This window comes from Chiloscyllium punctatum, chromosome 3 (assembly GCF_047496795.1).
Source record: "Chiloscyllium punctatum isolate Juve2018m chromosome 3, sChiPun1.3, whole genome shotgun sequence".
NCBI classification, from domain to species: Eukaryota; Metazoa; Chordata; class Chondrichthyes; order Orectolobiformes; family Hemiscylliidae; genus Chiloscyllium; species Chiloscyllium punctatum.
Window position 1 is genome coordinate 22,469,407 of NC_092741.1, and position 15,321 is coordinate 22,484,727.

Genomic DNA, 15,321 nt, shown 5'->3' on the forward strand with positions numbered 1-15,321 from the left:
TGTCCTGAAATGAAAGTACAGGGAGAGGCATTGCAGCACTGGAGAGAGAAACACTGAGGTCTCAGTGGCGCCTGAGAAGAACACACAGGCTTTCATGGCATCTTGGATAAGTTAATGATTCATGCCATCTTGGAGACAACATGAAGATATTGTATCTTTTGGAAGAGAAAGCCAAGACTCTGAGAAAGATATCTCTTGTAATTCCAGAGACTTGAGCAGACAGACTTGCCTCACATCTCAATGCAAAGCTGAGGGAGCTTTACAGTAATAGAGATGCCTTCTTTAGGAAGAGGTCCAGATGAGGACCAGTGTGGCTCAGTGGTTAGCACTGCAGCCTCACAGCTCCATGGACATGGGTTCAATTCCAGTCTCAGGTGACTGTCTGTGTGGAGTTTGTATATTCTCCCCATGTCTGTGTGTTCTTTCCTCCGGATACTCTGGTTTCCTCCCACAGTCCAGAGATATATGGTTAAAAATCACACAACACCAGGTTATAGTCCAACGACACTCCGAAAGCTAGTGTGCTTCCAATTAAACCTGTTGGACTATAACCTGGTGTTGTGTGATTTTTAACTTTGTACACCCCAGTCCAACACCGGCATCTCCAAATCAGAGATATGTGGGTTAGATGGATTGGTCATGCTACATTGCTCATAGTGTCCAGGGATGTGCAGGCTAGGTGGATTAGCCATGGGAAATGCAGGGTTACAGGGATAAGGTAAGGGGATGGGTCTAGGGTTTTGGGGGGGGGGGTGGGGCGGTGTTGTTCTTCAGAGGGTTTTGGTGTGGACCAAAAGGCCTGATTCCACACTGTAGGATTCTATTATCTCACTTGGATGCATGGACACGATAACACACAAGATTTGGGACTTCTTCCTGGTGTACCTTAAAAAAGGAATTACTGTTTTGGAAGCTATTTTGGATAATTTGTGCAAATTGTCTGCCTCATTACCTGCATTTTAACAATGGGTACATTTCAAAATTGTGTAGCAAGCTTTGGGCCATCCTGAGATTATGAAAGACACAATAGGAACGTTTTATTTTTAGCACTATTGCTAAGTTCAGAATCACTGCCACTGCCCATCAATGATGAACTAACCCAGCACACACCTGAGAATCGAAACTGGCACCATCAAGGATTGAAACTGGCACCATCCTGTCTCATATGGTGTTTATTTAAAATATACTCCGCGTCTGCCTGTTTATTTATTAGACAATATGTTTGGTTGTATCTTTACCAACGTCTGACTAATTTGGGTTATTTATTTACATATTTGCATATCTGTGTGCTCCTAGGTCTGAATTAGTTGATGCGTTTATTTGTAAGTTGTGTTTCCAGTTCTTATTTACTTCAGTTATTTATTTTTGTACTTTGCTCCTGTATTTTGATCTACACCTCAATGATGGATGTAAGTGCTGGGGAAATGGAATCTTTTCTCATTCTTTCCATCCATGTCTAAATTGAGCATTTGGACTTGGTGCAACTAAGACGAAGGACCATAAATATAAGCTAGTCACGAATAAAATCAACAGGGTATTGGAGAGAATCTTCTTTATGCAGAGTGTTTAGAATATAGAACTCACTCAAGAAATATTTGAGGTGCGTAGTATTGATTGATTTGTTATGGATAGATGTACCGAGATACAGTGAAAAGTGTTGTTTTGCATGCTATGCAGGCAGATACAAAGTGCATCAGGGTAGCAGAACAGACTACAGAATACAATGTTACAGCTGCAGAGAAGGTGCAGAGAGAGAGAGAGGGATCAGAATTAACAATTGAGAGGCCTGTTCAAAAGACTGATAACAGCAGGGAAGAAGCTGTTTTTGAATCTGTTAGTACAGGTTTTGAAATTTTTATGCTTGACAGAAGAGGGTGGAAGAGAGTATAATTGGGGTGGGAGGGGTCTTTCATTATGTTGGTTGCTTTCCCAAAGCAGTGGGAAGCATGGATGGAGTCAATGGATGGAAGGCTGGTTCGTGTGATGGACTGGGATGACTCTGTAATTTCTTGTGGTCTTGGGAAGAGCAGTTGCCATACCATGCTGTGATGCATCCATTTAGGATGTTTTCTATGCTGCATCTATAAAAATTGGCAAGAATCCTTGTGGACATGCCAAATTTCCTTAACCTCCTGAGGAAGTCGAGATGTTGCTGTGCTTTCTTGACTGGTGTGAGTGGACCAAGCTATCTTGTTGGTGATCATCATTCCCAGGAACCTGACTGTCTTGACCATCTCCACCTCAGTGTCATTGATGCAGACAGGGGCATGCCCTCCACTCCGCTTCCAGAAGTCATTGATCACCTCCTTCATTTTGTTGATGTCAATGGAGTCATTGTTATCTTTACACTATACCGCTAAGCATTCAATCTCTTTCCTGTATTCTGTCTCATCGTTGTTTGAGGTCTGACCTACAATGGTGGTATTGTCAGCAAACTTGTAAACATTGTTGATGCATTTAAGGGGAAGCTTTATAAAAACGTCATGTAGGAAAGTTAGGCTGATAGGATTAGATGAGGAATAGTTGGATGGAGGTTTGTATGGAGCATGAATGTGACATGATCAGTTCAGTTAAATGGCCTGTTTATAAAGAAGAGTCATGCTGGACTCAAAATGTTCACTATTCCTGTCTCCACAGATGATGCCAGACGTGCTGAATTTCTCCAGCACTTTATGGCTTTATTACAGATTCCCAGCACCTGCAATATTTTACTTTAAATTGATCTGTTTCGATGCTGATCATTCTATAGACTGACTGTGTCACCAAGCATAGCACAGACGGACAACTGTGTAATGAGAAATCAATGCTGTTGTTAGCATTATTTCCTCAGAGTTGGAAACTGCAGGATAAAGCCTTATTCAGGACATGTACATAACCTCTAGTCTGATGCTTAAGTGGATTACTGTTGGAATGCTGCATCAGTGATAAGCTATCAGACCAAAGCTTTTCCTATTTGCTCTGGCAACGATCTCTAACTAGAAGCAAAAGGTTGCTGTGGTTAATATTTCTCCTTCATTAAATGCTACCAAATGCAGAACTGGATGTTGATCTGGTTGCTTTTCTGTCAGACTTCACTGAGTCCCATGCAGCAATGATTATCTACACGGCAATAACCATCTTAATATTTTGATTAGTTGCCAACTTTGTGATGCTGCTGAACATTGCGAATCAATTCAGTGTTTCTTCTGTCTCAACAAAAACATGTTTTATCAATATGGGTAGCTGTGGAGACAATATTTTTAAGCACATTGAACCTGCAGTGATGCACAAACTGTGAGGAGACGCTAATAAAGCTTATCAGAGGGGGCTCAGGTTGAACACTTTTGAAGTTTTTGGAATTCTAAATGTATTTTCCTTGACTTGACCAATGGTGACCACACCTCCAGCTACTTAGATCTAGCTCTGGACTCCCTTGCCTAAAGCCTGAATATTTTCTCCACTCCTTTAAGACTGTAACTAAAATCTACCTCTTTCACCAAACATTTGGCCAGCCTTACTTCTATCACCTGACTTGGCTCAGAATCCTTTTAAACTTGTTACTTCTGTATTGGTAGATCAATATTTAAGGTAGACCCGTTTAGTCAAACCTGATAAAGATCCTATCAGTCTAGGCTGGTCTGGTCTATTTGTTGACTTTGTAAAATAATTAATTTGAGAGTCATGTGTCTGACACTGGAATGTTTCCTATTTAGTCTTGCTGTGGTTAAATTTTTGGATGGGAATCGCAGACATCAAAATCCTGTTTTGTGTTTTCCTCTAGCAAATAAATCTTGGTTCACAAATTGAGAGAAGTTTCCGGAAACTGTGCTCTATCTTTATCCCTTCACTGGCAACTACCCAGCCAATGTTCACTCAGAATGGCCAGCAAACACCTACAGGGTGCAATCAATTACTGGTCGGGTACCGAGTTATTACTCCAGAGGTAATGACAAGATCTCTTGATTTGTGCATTTCAATTTAATTTTAAAAGTTGTAAGATTTTTGTTAAATATCCAACTTGTTCATTAATATCCACTCAAAAGGGAGGCTTACAGTTCTTAACAGTTCAGTCCAAATGGAGCATGTGTCTCCACACCAAACAGGAGAAAGTGAGGACTGTAGATGCTGGAGATCAGAGCTGAAAATGTGTTGCTGGAAAAGCGCAGCAGGTCAGGCAGCATCCAAGGAGCAGGAGAATCGACGTTTCTGGAAGGGCTTATGCCCGAAACGTCGATTCTCCCGTTCCTTGGATGCTGCCTGACCTGCTGCGCTTTTCCAGCAACACATTTTCAGCTCCACACCGAACAGGTTGATTAGTTCCTGCCTCCCAAATTGGCCGAACGATCCCATAGGTGCATCTAAAGCTCAAGAAGGAGACCTACCTACTGCCACCACCATCACTTTCTCATGACAACTTATAAGGCACCGGTGATGCCTATATCTAAATAAATGTAAAAGATACTGATCACTGTACATTTGGAACACAGAAACAGTAGGAGACCACTTCTCCTTAGCAAGCACTCCTAATGGTTGAAAACTGGAAAGTGCCTGCTTTGGCTAATGAAGCCATTGAGAATTTTAATTGGATTCAGAATTGGTCCCATGGTTGTAGCTACTTGTTTAAAGCTTCTAATCCCCACTTTAACAATCGGATTAGAATGCAGGCTAACTCTAAACATCGCAACACTGAGCAGGCATAAAAGTGCTTCAGTGTTGCAGGACATTGCTATGTTACACAACAACATTCCTGAGAGAGAGGATAAAACCTCCCTGGTTTCTTCCAGGGAACACATGCTTGGTTTCAGATAGAGTCCTCAGTCAATGGCAGAGTTAAGACCTTGCCCAGTTGATTCCGAGATTTCAAGTGTTCCAGCTATTTACCGTTCACACTCAATGCACAGCTGTCCCCATGCCAACTATTTGACTTGGATTTTCTCCTTCGTGTCCAAAGGTTTCCGTGAAATTAAAACTCTGGATATATATCTTTCATTTGTTTCATACGCTGTTCGATGTTCCCCTACTCTAGGCGCTACTTCCTTTTAAAATTGTGGTCTCCTGGGTGCATGGACAGTCTCTGTTAGCTCACCATTTTCCAGAAACGTTTGGCAAGTTACTTTTTGGAATCATGTCCAACTGCGATTCAAAATTCACACATCTGCATGCTGGAATTTATTGCATTTCTAATCCTTGGGATGTGGCCACCACTGGCATGGCTAGCATTTATTGTCCATTTCCAAATGCCATGGAGAAGGTGATGGTGAGCTGCCTTCTGAACTGCTACAGTTCTTGGGGTGAAGGGACACCTACAGTGCTGTTTGAAAGGGAATTCCAGGACTTTAACCCAGAGACAGCGAAAGAACAGCAATATAGTTCCAATTAAGGATGGTGAATGGTTTGGAAGGGTACCTGCAGGTTCTGGCATTCCCAAGTATCTGCTGCCCTTGTCCTTCTGGATTGTGGACTGGAAGGGTTCTGTCAAAGGAGTCTGAGTTACTGCAGTGCATTTTCTAGCTGCCACTGTGCATCAGTGGTGAAGGAAATGAAGGTTAAAAGTGTGAATGAGTGCAAGCTTTGTCCTGGATAGCATCCAGCTGCGTGGGGGTGATTGAAGCTGTACTCATCCAGGCAAGTGGGGAGTTTTGCATCACACTGCTGACTTGTTGTGGACAGGCTTTGGGGAGTCAGCAGGTCAGTTACTGACTGCAGTGTTTCCACCCTCTGACCTGCTGTTCTAATCACGAAATTTATATGGTGAGTTCAGTTCAGTTTCTGCTCATCCCAGGATGTTGATAGTGGAAGATTTTCAAATGCAAAACTATTGAGCATCAAGGGACGATGGTTTGATTCTCTCTTTTTGGAGTTAGCCATTGCCTAGCACCGATATTGGCTGGATTGGATTTGTCCTCTTTTTTGTGGATAGGACCTACCTGGATAAATTCCTATATTGTCAAGTACATGCCCAAGTTGTAGCTATATTGGAACAATATGGCTAAGGATGCTGCTAAATCTGGATCACAGGTCTTCAGTACTATTGACAGAATGTTGTCATTTCCCATAGCTGTCACATTATCCATTAACTTCACTCGTTTCTTGATATTACACAGAGTAAATCGAATTGGTTGAAATGCTAATAAACAGAAAGAAATTTATTAAGAGATTTCAAGTGAATATAGAGAAATTTGGATGGACATATGACAGACATAATTTTATGTATAAAAGTGTGAGATGGTACATCTTGATGGGATAATGCAGAAAGAGCAGAGTTTTAAAGGGTGCACAGGAAGAATGAAGTTAAGGAAGCACATGGGATCCTATATCAATAAAAGTATAGAGTTAGGAAAGATAAATAAGATTATTGCAAAATTTTGGCTCAATGGATCAAATTAAAATTCAGTAGTATTGTTCCACCCAGTTATAAATGAAGGTGGACAACCAATATTCCCATCCTTTGATGGCAGAACCCAACGTGTCAATACAAAAGACAAAGCTGGAAGCTTTAAACATCTTTTGCAAAACATATCGAGCAGATAATCCATCTCAGCCTCCTGCAGCATCACTGAAATTAGTCTTCTGGCATATATCAAGGAACAGCTGAGTCCATGAGACATAGCAAAGGCTATGGGCATTGACATCTTGGCTGTAGTACTGAAGACCTGTGTTACAGAACAAGCTGTTCCAATGCAGCTAAAATAAAATCGGCATCAAACCAACAATGTGGAGAACTATCCAGCTATGACATCCTAATAAAAACTTGGACAAAACCAATTCAGAAGAATATTGCCTTGTCAGTCTATTCCTAATCATCAGCAAAGTGATGGTAGGTGTCATTGAGAGTGCTATCAAATGTCACTTACAATAATCTCCTCACTGTTGCTCTGTTAGGAACATAGGATCTTTGGAATAGGAGTAGGCCATTCAGGCCATCAAGCCTGCTCCGACATTCAATTAGACTGTGGTTGATCTCCTATCTCAAAGCACTTTCATGTATTATTTTCAGATCCCTTATTGTCATAACTTGCCAGAAGTCTATCAGTCTGTCTTGATCTTACTTAAAGGCTGAGTTTCCACAGCCTTCTGGGTAGAGAATTCCAAATAGCATCATCGTCTGAATGAAGAAATTCATCATCTCAGTCTTAAATGGCTTCCCTCTTCCCACGAGTTTTTGTTTCCTGGTTTTAGAATCATCAGCAAAGGGAAACATTCTATTTTTATCATGTACTGGTGGAATTTTATTAATTCCAATGAGATGACTTCTCATTTTTTGTGGATTACAGACCCAGTTTCCTTATTCTCTCTTCATAAGACAATCCCACCAGCTGAGGAATTAATTTGCTGAATCTCTGTTGAGCTCCATCTCTATCTTATTCTATCTTAAATAAGGAGACCGTAAGCCCATAAGAAATAGGAGTGGGAGCAGGCTGTTCGGTCCCTCGAGTCTGCTCCACATCTAGTAGCATCATAACTTATCCGACATTCCTCATAACACTTGATGCCCTACTCACCAAGAATCTATCTCTCTCAGCCTTAAATTCACACAAGGACTCTGTTTCCCAGGCTCACAGTGGCAAAATGTTCCAAAGACTCATAACCCTCTGAGGGAAGATATTCCTCCTCATCTCAGTCTTAAATTGGCATCTGTTTATTCTGACCTATGTTCTCTGGTCCTAGACTATCCTATGAAGGGCAATAATCTTTCAGCATTTACCCTATAAAGCCCTTTAAGAATCATATATCAAGAATGAGATCACTTTGCATTCTTCTAAACTTCAGTGAGTAGGGTTCCAACCAGTTTAGCCTTTGCTTAAAAGACAATCCCTCCATATCGGGGCTTATCCAAGTGAAATGCTCTGAATTGCTTCCAATAAAGTGATATTTTTCCTTAAATGAGGGGAGCACAACAGCTCATTGATGTGGTCTCACCAACACCTTGTACAGTTGCAGGAGGATTTTCCTATTCTTATACTCCAACCCTCTTGAAATAAGGGTCAACATTCCATGAGCCTTCCTGATTACCTGCTTCTTCTGTGTGCTAACTTTCTGTGTTTTGTGCACAAGAATCCCCTCTATATTGTAGCTTTTCTCCATTTAAATAATACTCCACTCTCCTTTCCAGAGTGAAGGACTTCACATTTACCAACCTATCAATATCGCCCTGTAAGTTATTTAGATCATTCTTACTACTCACCTTTTCTTGTGGATTCTGACAATTTGACTGCACTACATTTGAAACTCCCAGCCTCACACTGGATTTGAACCCAGGACCTCTCAGGGAGCAGTGCACTAACACTTCTGTAGGCAAGAGATATACCCATAGAGCAACAAGCCACTCACAGCATCTATACACAATATTTCTTGTGCTATGCCACCAATACTCTACACCACTGAAGCGAGATGTATTTTACTCTTAAATCCCCTGGAGTTAATGCGAGCATACTGTTTACCTTCCTAATAGCTTACTGCCCCTTAGTGACTCAAGGACAAGGTCACCCGGATCCCTTTGGAAACCCACATTTTCCAACCTTTCATCATTTAAGAAATATTGTGAATTTCTGTATGTTTTACTGAAGTTAACAACTTCATACATTATATGCTTTCTGTCATATTCCAGCCCATTCACCTAGCCTGTCTAAGTAATTTTGAAGTCTCTGTGCATCTTCCTCACAAACTATATTTGAAACTAGTTTGGTGTCAATAACAAATTTGGAATTATTACAGTTGACCCCAACCTCCAAGCCATTTGTATAGGTTGTGAATAGTCGCAGACCTTGTACTGACCCTTATTACCCATAAGTAACAGCTTGCAATCCTGAGAATTTTATGTTTATTACTGCTCCTTGCTTTATGTCTGTGACCCAGGATAGTTCCATGAGGTCCACTTGGTTTTAGACTTCTTTGCAACCTTGATTCAAAGTTTTTTGTTTATTCATTCAAAGGATGAGAGCATCACAGGCCATTTATTGCCCATCCCTAATTGCTCAGAGGGCAGTTAAGAGTCAGGGTCAACCACATTCCTGTGGGTCTTGAGTCACATTTAGGCCAGACCAGGTAAGGATGGTAGTTTCCTTCCCTAAAGAACATTAGTGACCTAAATGGATTTTTCCAGTGACCGAGGATGGATTTGTGGTCATCATTAGAATCTTAATTCCAGATTTTTATTGAATTCAAACTCCACGATCTGCTGTGGTGGGATTTGAACCCAGGTCCAGAGAACATTATCTACGTCACTGGGTTATTGGTTCACAGATAATACAATTAGGCCAATGCTTCCCCACAGGTTGCTCAACAAAGGTTTAGTCCAGAAGTGAAATGAGAGTGACTGCTACTGAAATCAAGGTGAATGTGGAAAACATATGACTTGAATTTGTGCCACCAGCTTCAGCCACATCTGAATAAATGATCCATCTTGGTCTCTCCCTGAGGCCCCCGGAATTACAGATGCCAGTTTTTAGTATATTGATTAATTCAATGTGATATCAGGAACTCCTGACTCTCAAAAGCTTGTCCACCATCTGCAAGGCATATCTTAACACAAAATTACCTTGATCTTATGGGATTGGCATGTAACCTAGATTCAATTTACTTGAAAATCTCAACTGCTTAGTTTGGCAGACAAACTGATAGCTTGCTGCTGCAGGGCACCTTATGCATGCTGGATATTTGAGGAAGCAACTTCAGAGAAAGAGGGTGCCCTGGTCCAAATATTCTTGTTAGGCTTCATTGGTGTGGTGAACTTGAAATCAGTCACCTATAGTCCCAGAGTCTTCACAAAAGATAAAGTTTTTAAAAAGTATACACAATTCCTTAATTTATCTGCTTACCAGACCCAGGTTGACAGAAAGCATGAACCAAGTTATAAGTAATTGGACTCCAGTTACAGATAAATAATTGTCAACCATTGACACGTAACTCTAATGGTTACAACTCCACAACGCCGGATCATCAACGCCACACTCACAGGAATCCGATTCACTAGAGAGGAAGAAAAGGACAACCAACTCCCATTCCTAGACGTGATGGTACAGAGAACACCGATCGGAGAATTCACCACAAAGGTATACAGGAAAGCCATACACACAGATCAAGTCCTGAACTACGAAAGCAACCACCCCAACACACACAAAAGAAGTTGCATCAAGACACTATTCAAAAGGGCCACAACACACTGCAGTACACCAGAACTGCAAAAGGAGGAAGAAGAACACCTATACAATGTATTCGCCAAAAACGGATACCCTCGCAATTTCATCAACAGATGCCTAAGGGAAAGACAACGGAACGAGGACATGCCGTGGCCCAAAGGACTAGCCACACTACCATACATCAGGAGCATTTCCGAACTGACAGCCAGACTACTGCGACCACTAGGACTCATAACAGCACAGAAGCCAACAGCCTCTCTCAGACAACAACTCACCAGAACGAAGGACCCGATACCCAGCATGAGCAAAACCAATGTAGTGTACAAAATCCCATGCAAGGACTGCACAAAACACTACATCGGACAAACAGGAAGACAGCTAACGATCCCTATCCATGAACACCAACTAGCCACGAAACGACACAACCAGCTATCCTTAGTAGTCACACACGCAGATGACAAGCAACATGAATTCGATTATTATAGGACAAGCCAAATGGAGAACAGCCAGGAAATTCCTAGAGGCATGGCACTCATCCACAGATTCAATCAATAAGCACATCGACCTGGACCCAATATACCGGCCACTGCAGCGGACAGCTGGAACTGACAACCAGAAGCGGCAGAGACAAGCCACTATAAATGCCGGAGGAAACATCACAGAAGCGCTTCAGAGGAGGCTCCCAAGCACTGAGGATGTTACCTAGACAGGGGACGAAACGTCTGCAACACAAATTCCCAGCTTGGCGAACAGAACCACAACAACGAGCACACGGGCTACAAACCTTCTCACAAACTTTGTTACAACTCTCCATTTTACACACACACACACACGCACACGCACACGAGAAAACATGGGTATTATGGTGGAGGGCAAGACTGGGAAGACAGTTCAGTGGCTCCTGTTCACAGAGTTGCTGAGGTGATTCATTTGTTCATCAGAATGTTGCTTCTTAATCTTCCTTCTCCAGATGCTTTCACTGGTTGACAGGAGGCAAAGGGTGATTGGTTCTCACTTATAAATTTTCTCTGACTTATTGTTTGAAAGCCAGAGCTTACCAAAACTGCTGAAGGTAAAATAAAGTGATTTTTTTCAGGCTTGAAGTTGCTTTTACCTTAAAGAGGGAGCTCCTGAGCTGATGGTAACCTCATGGCTTCTCCCTATCTTTTCACAATCCCAAGCTGTTCAGCTCCCTGAGGACCAATCACATAGTTGTTAGCAGGCAGAATGACTCTGTCATCGATAACTGGTCACTGGTCCACAGAACCAAACTGCTACTTGTTGCTGGCTGAATGTCCAATTGTATACACTGTAGGCTCTGGCTTATGTACACCTTCTCCTACTACTGCTCGAATCAGTAGCTGTTTAAACAGTACTTACAATGAACAGCAGGCTACTTATTTGTGATAACATGCAGTAATCATACAGTCATAGGGTCATAGAGGTGTACAGCACGGAAACAGTTGTCCAACTCGTCCATGCTGACCAGATATCTGAACCTAATCTAGTACTTAGCTCATATCCCTCTAAATCCTTCTTATTCATATACCTATCCAGATGTCTTTTAAATGCTGTAATTGTACCAGCCTCCACCACTTCCTCTTGCAGCTCATTCCAAACATGCACCACCCTCTGTGTGAAAATATTGCCCCTTAGGTCTCTTTTATATCTTTTCCCTCTCACCCTAAACCTATGACCTCTAGTTCTGGACTCACCCACCCCAGGGAAAAGACTTTGTCTATTTATCCTATCCATGCCCCTCATGGCTTTATAAACCACTATAAGGTCATCCCCTCAGCCTTTGATGCTCCAGGGAAAACAGGCCCAGCCTATTCAGCCTCTCCCTATAGCTCAAACGCTCCAACTCATGCTTGTAAATCATTTCTGAACCCTTTCACATTTCACAACATCCTTCCGATAGGAAGGAGACCAGAACTGCACACAATGTTCCAAAACTGGCCTAACCAATGTCCTGTACAGCTGCAACATGACCTCCCAACTCCAATACTCAGTGCTCTGACTAATAAAGAAAAGAATATCAAACGCCTTGTTCACTATCCTATCTACCTGTGACTCTACTTTCAAGGAACTGTGAACCTGCACTCCAAGGTCTCTTTGTTCAGCAAAACCCCTTAGGACCTGAGCATTAAGTGGATAAGTCCTGCTGTGATCTGCCTTTGCAAAATGCAGCACCTCGCATTTATCAAAATTAAACTCCACCTGCTACTCCTCAGCCCATGGCCCAACTGATCAAGATCCTGTTGTGCTCTGAGGTAACCTTCTTTGTTGTCCGCTACACCTCCAATTTTGGTGTCACTTGCAAACATACTAACTATACCTCGTATGTTCACATCCAAATCATTTATATAAATTACGAAAAGCAGAGGACCCAGCACTGGTCTTTGTGGCACTCCACTGGTCACAGCCCTCCAGTCTGAAAAGCAACCCTCCATCACCACTCTCTGTCTTCTACTTTGAGCCAATTCTGTATCTAAGTGGCTAGTTCTCCCTGTATTCCATGAGATCTAACCTTGCTAACCAGTCTCCCATGAGGAACCATGTCGAATGCCTTACTGAAGTCCATATAGATCACATCTACCACTCTGCCCACATCAATCCTCTTTGTTACTTCTTCAAAAAACTCAATCAAGTTCGTGAGACATAATTTCCCACGCACAAAGCCATGTTGACTATTTCTAATCAGTCTGTGCCTTTCCAAGTACATGTACATCATGTCCCTCAGGATTCCCTCCAACAACTTGCCCATCACCGACATCAGGCTTACTAGTCTATATTTCCCTGGCTTCTCCTAACCACCATTCTTAAATAGTGGTACCATGTTAACCAACCTCCAGTTTTCCGGCTCCTCACCTGTGACTATCAATGACACAAATATCTCAGTAAGGGTCCAGCAATCATTTCCCTAGCTCCCCACAGAGTTCTAGGGTACACCTGATCAGGTCCTGGGGATTTATCCACCTTTATGCATTTCAAGATATCCAGCACCACCTCCAGTGTAATGTGAACATTTTTCAATATGTCACCATCTATTTCCCCACATTCTGTATCTTCCATGTCTTTCTCCACAGTAAATACTGATACAAAATACTTGTATAGTATCTCCCCCATCTCCTGTGGCTCCACACAAAGGCCGCCTTGGCGATCTTTGAGGGGTCCTATTCTCTTCCAAGTTTCTCTTTTGTCTTTAATGTATTTATAAAATCCCTTTGGATTCCCCTTAACCCTGTTTGCCAAAGCTATCTCATGTCCACTTTTTGCCCTCCTGATTTCCCTCTTAAGTATACTATTACTGCCTTTACACTCTCCTAAGGATTCATTTGATCTCTCCTGTCTATAACTGACATTCCTTCTTTTTCTTAATCAAAACCTCAATTTCCCTCGTCATCCAGCATTCCCTACACCTACCACCCTTTCCTTTCACCCTAACAGGAACATACTTTCTCTGGACTCTTGTTATCTCATTTTTGAAGGCTTCCATTTTCCAGCCATCCCTTCCAGTGAATATCTGCCCCCAATCAGCTTTTGAAAGTTCTTGCCTAATACTCTCAAAATTAGCCTTCCTTCAATTTCTAACTTCAACTTTTAAATCTGGTCTATCCTTTTTTATCACTATTTAAAAACAAGTAGAATTCTGGTCGCTGGCCTCGAAGTGCTCCCCCACTGACACCTCAGTCACCTGCCCTGCCTTATTTCCCAAGAGTAGGTCAAGTTTTGCACCTTCTCTAGTAGGTACATCCACATACTGAAACAGAAAATTTTCTTTTACACACTTAACAAATTCCTCTCCATCTAAACCCTTAACACTATGGCAGTCCCAGTCTATATTTGGAAAGTTAAAATCCCCTGCCATAGCCACTCTATTATTCTTACAGATAACAGATCTCCTTACAAATTTGTTTCTCAATTTCTTGCTGACTACTACGGGGTCTATAAGGTTAGGGAATCATCCTTTTCTTATTTTTCAGTTCCACCCAAATAACCTTTCTGGAATATCCCCCCTCAGCACAGCTGTAACGCTATCCTTTATCAAAAATGCCACACCCCCTCCTCTCTTCCGCCCCCCGCCCCCCCCTTTTATCTTTCCTGTAGCATTTGTATCCTGGAACATTAAGCTACATGTCCTGTTCAGCCCTGAGCCATATTTCTGTAATTGCTATGATATCCCAGTCCCCATGTTCCTAACCATACCCTGGGTTCATCTGCCTTCCCTGTTAGGCCTCTTGCATTGAAATAAATGCAGTTTAATCTATCAGTCCTACCTTGTTCTCTGCTTTGTTCCTGCCTGCCCTGACTGTTTGACTCGCTCCTTTTCCCAACTCAGATTGGTGTCTTTCCTCACTATTGCCTTGTGTCCCACCCCACCCCACCTTACTAGTTTAAATCCACCAAAGCAGCTGTAGCAAATCTCCCTGTAATCCATCCTTCTTGTACAGGTCACTTCTACCCCAAAGAGATTCCAATGATCGCAAAATGTGAACCCTTCTTCCTTGCATCAGCTCCTGAGCCATGCATTCATTTGTTCTATTCTCCTATTCCTGCCCTCACTAGCTCGTAGGACCGGGAGTAATCCAGATATGACTAGCCTCGAGGACATCCTTTTTAAATTCCTGCCTAACTTTCTATATTCTCCCTTCAGACACTAATCCTATTCCCTTCCTATGTCGTTAGTTCCAATGTGTACAATGACCTCCGGCTGGTTCTTCTCCCCTTTGAGAATATTCCATACTCTCTCTGAGATATTCTTGATCCTGGCACCAGGGAGGCAACACACCATTCTGATTTTTCGCTGCTGGCTGCAGAAACATCTGTCTGTTCCTCTGACCAGGGAGTCCCCAATCACAATCGATCGCTTGAAACCCGACGTACCCCTAATTACATTTAAGCCAGTTTCGATACCAGCAACTTGGCTGTTCGTGCTACATTCCCCTGAGAGTCCATCACCCCCAACATTTTCCAAAACAACATACTTGTTTGACATGGGAATAGCCATAGATGACTCCTACACTACCTGCCTACCCCTCCTACCTTTCCTGGAGTTAACCCATCTATCTGACTGTGTCTGCAGCTTTTCTCCCCTTCTATAACTGCCATCCATCACAACTCCAGCTATTGTAAATTCCTTATTGCCTCTAACTGCTGCTCCAACCGATCCATGTGGCCTGATAGGATTCGTAACCAACCA